The sequence below is a fragment of the Alligator sinensis genome, unplaced genomic scaffold (genome assembly GCF_000455745.1).
Source record: "Alligator sinensis unplaced genomic scaffold, ASM45574v1 scaffold1222_1, whole genome shotgun sequence".
In the NCBI taxonomy this organism is placed as follows: Eukaryota; Metazoa; Chordata; order Crocodylia; family Alligatoridae; genus Alligator; species Alligator sinensis.
Genome location: NW_005842620.1, coordinates 707,041 through 710,987, shown reverse-complemented (window position 1 = coordinate 710,987; position 3,947 = coordinate 707,041). Strand labels below are relative to the sequence as shown.

At 51.6% G+C, this 3,947-nt stretch overlaps 1 protein-coding gene across 1 annotated transcript in view; it reads right to left on the bottom strand.

Moving 5' to 3' along the window:
• Positions 1 to 3,947, bottom strand: part of PHLPP1 (PH domain and leucine rich repeat protein phosphatase 1) — a 110,988-nt gene that overhangs the window by 99,926 nt on the left and 7,115 nt on the right. The window lies entirely within an intron of this gene.

Below are 3,947 nucleotides of genomic sequence, written 5' to 3'. Positions count from 1 at the left end.
GGGGGGGTACTTTTCCCTTGCACCAAGGGGCTGTTGCTGCCCAGCACTTCCCACAGCTGCCCCTGCTCTGCACAGCTGGTGTGGAGCAGGCACAGGGCAGGCCGGGGAGGAGCTATATGCACAGGTCCCTACCAGTACTACAGGGCTGGGGCCAACGGCAGTAGCAACCAGGAACTGCCTCTGCCTGGGCTGCCAAGAAAGGCAGTTCAGCCACAGAGTCACTCCAGGACAGCTTTGTGCCCAGGGGGCAGCAGGACATGCCCCAGGCAGGCAGTGCGAAGCAGGCACAAGATTGGTTGGGTCAGGGCGCTGCACTGGGTTGCAGCTGGTTCACTCCTGTTGGGGTGGAGAGGGCATGGGAGAGAGATGGGGCTGCGTGCTGTTGCCCTGCGGCGCTTCCTTGCCATGGCCATGCAGGCTCTAGGCTGTTGCGGGGCAGGGATGGGCACTGACCAGCTCAGGGAGGGTACATGCGGGGGGGGCGGGCGGCGGCCAGCATGTGCTAGGGGACTCCCATGCACACCCTACCCTCCATACCCACGAACCCTCCCTGCAAAGCACCATACCCTCCCCCACAACCCCCCCCCACATGAACACCTGCGTGCCTCTGAGGGGAGCCCCACACACCAATATGTGCACACCCCATCCACACACCCCCAGCCACCCCTTTCCCTCCATACATCCCACAGCCCCTCACACCCCATACCTACCCACACCCCCATACACGCCCTACACACCTGCCACACCCACATCCACACATACCCCCACACCCTCTTCCATGCACCACAAGCACACACACACACACACACACCTCCCCACAAACTCCATACCCACCCAAATCCGCACACCTACATACAGCCCCTCTACAAACCCTATACCCATCCACCCACACACCCCCAGCAATATACAGGAGTAAGACTTCATTTTGAGCTATTATGCAATCACCCCTGCATACAAGATGTAAACACATACAAAATCAGGACAAAAATATTTTTTTAAATAAAAGTTAATATATGTTATTGTGGATGTTTGAAAGAGGCAGATGGATGTACAGACAGACTTATATTTTTAGGGGTGCACCAAAAGAGATTTCTTGGGCCGATACAGATAGCAGATTTTTAAGGAGGCAAATCGGCCAATACCAATTCAATTTCCGATACAGTAGGGAGAGCTGTGTGCAGCTGGTAAGTCTGTTGTGGCAGAAGGGGAGGAGGGAGGTTAGAGGTGTGGGGGAGCAGATCAAGGCCCCCACGTGAGCAAGGGAGTGGGGCTTGGGCATGGGATGGAGTTGGCTGATCTGGGGGGGTATGGGGAGGGTGGGGCAGCTCCTGCTGCTGCATGTGCCCCTGGATCTGCGCGGGGCAGGGCAGGGCAGGCTGGGGTGGTGCCGGGCTCTTTCCAGCACACGGAGGGGCTGGGCTGTGCTCAGGGCGGGCAGTGGGGGTGCTAGGAGGGGGCTGAGGGGGCTGCAGCCACCCCAAAAATTCACCGTAGCTCCCCAACCACCCCCTCCCAGCACCGCTGCCTTCCCTGAGCGCAGCCTGGCACAGGCCCCCTCTGCCAGGAAAAGCCCAGCCCACCATGGCAGCATGCCCTGCACAGTTCTGGGGGCACCCCCCATGCCCTCCTGGGGTGCACGCAGCAGCAGGAGCCCGCCCCATACCTCCCAGATAGGCTACAGCTCCATCCCATGCCCTGCCCTGCCCCAACCCCAGCCCCACTCCCTCCCTCACCGTGGGGGCCTTGATCTGCCCCCGCCCCCACACCCTCCTCCCTCCCCATCCACCACAACACACTTACCAGCTGCATGCAGCTTTCCAAGCTGCCGGCCTGTGCTCTTTGCTGCCAACATGCTGTACTGCGGCTGTGCACATGCATGGGCCATTTATTGGCCCCATCAGGCCAATTTCCGATACAGCCAATTGTCTTTATATTGGTGCCAGTCTGATATTAAACCGACGTACCGGTGCACCTCTAACATTTTTCCAGTTCCAAGACAGAAAACCCCCTTCTCAAAGTAGTACTTCCTGGGACAAGGGATGTCCAGTGGCAAAGGTCAGGGGTTAGGGAGCAGGACTTCCAGTTCTGCCTGCTCCTGTAATGGTACTGGTTAGCTGAATAGCTGTAACTGTTTCTGAATTCAACTGGGTTTAAAGTTTTACCATTCTTGTATTGCTGCAGGGGCATGAGGATGCAACAGCTACATCATAACAGCTGATGCATCCCTGAGCAGCAGCAATTCCTCCACCTGTTTTGAAGGGTTTAAAAAGTTGTTTGTCCTATAGCCTAAGTTTTACCTGTTTGTGCAATCTGCTACGTTAAGGTGGGCTGATCTGTGCAGTATTTTAAGACTGACAGTACTCTAAACTCTTCCTTTCTCTCTTTCTCTTTTAATCTAGCTATTTCAGAAAGTGCGATTCTTCTAGCATTCACTTCAATTTCCTAAGTACCATTTGGGTTTAACATTGGATTTTTCCCTGACTCTTTCTTCTCCCCGCCCCAACCCTGGTTTAGCAAATGATGTATAATATTGAAGTTTTCTTTGAACAATAAATATTCGTATATGGGGGTTTTCTGTACAGAATGCCAATTACACTTTCTGTAGCAATAGTCTTTTTTCTCTATTGTCATCCATCACTGTGGCATTTATGCTCAACCTAAAAATCCCTAATGCATCTCATATGAGGCCAAAGTGTGGTTTGTGTCAGAATTGCATTTGTTCTCGTTGTTCCATGGCTCTTCCTGGAAGACTGATGTTCTTTTATCTCCAGTGGCTTTGACTTTGGGTGAATAAAAGACAAATCTCATGAGTGAGAAAAACAGTGTAAAACAATGAACTTTAGAAGTGGAGATAAATGGCCAAAAAGTCCCTTTGAATTACTAACAGCATACGCTTATTCTGTGCCATGCTGTGCTTTCCTCTGTCTCTGGCTCATCCAAATGACTAACAGCTTTGGGAAGGTAGCCAACATGAGAACATCTCCCTATACAACTATGTTATCTTCATTCTCTCTCTCTCCCCTTTTGCCCTGTTCCCTCCTATCCCCAATAGGGGAGAAAGGGAGCCCACAGCTTAAAAAAGTTTTTGATTGTCAGAACTGGAAGGAAAAACTTACTAATAAGAACTGGCAGTTACACATACTCAACCACATAGCAAAGCATGTTTGTCTTTATAATTGCATTACTGAAACAGAGCAACCTAGTTAATCAACGCATCTACTTCCTAGATATATTCCTTTGAGACAGAACTTAAAATGATCTTCAAACAAAAGTTCCTTTTCAAATTTTTGAGCTAAAATGATACAGCATAGCAAATGTGTCAGGGTATGGAAAACACTGTGCAGTAGGAGACTTTTGCATCTCAAGCTAGTAAGAAAAGTAACTTAAATCTTTTCTGGTTCATGCCAGTACCTGAACCAGTCAAATATGTAAACAGTTCCTGGGTTTCACATGCAACGTAATGAAGGAGGGAACTGAAGCCGATTTTGTGCTTTTAGATCAGAGCTGTCCAATTTCTAACCAGCTAGAGGCCATATAACCCCCTCAGTCACATGCCATGTGAACCACATGTCCCACAGGGCATGCCACACCATGCTGCTAGAGCGCCCCACCATACAATGCCAGCATGACCACACACTGAACACCATGCTGTTCCATATGCCCCCACCTCTGTATTGTGCAATGGGCACTTGCCGCCTCCTCCCCACTGTAGCATGCTGACAGCATGTGTGGGGCCCCCCCCGAGCCACATGGTTGCAGGCTCCCTTGGCCCTGGTCCCAGAGGCAGGGGCAAGCAGCAGAGGCAGGAGTGAGGGGGAGCCCAGAGACTAGAGTGGTGGGAAGAGGTGGTGCCTGGACTAGGGAGCACAAATTAACCCCTCAGGGGTCGAGTGCAACCCACAGATCACCAACTGGACAGCCCTGTTTTATTCAAATTCTATTTCCCT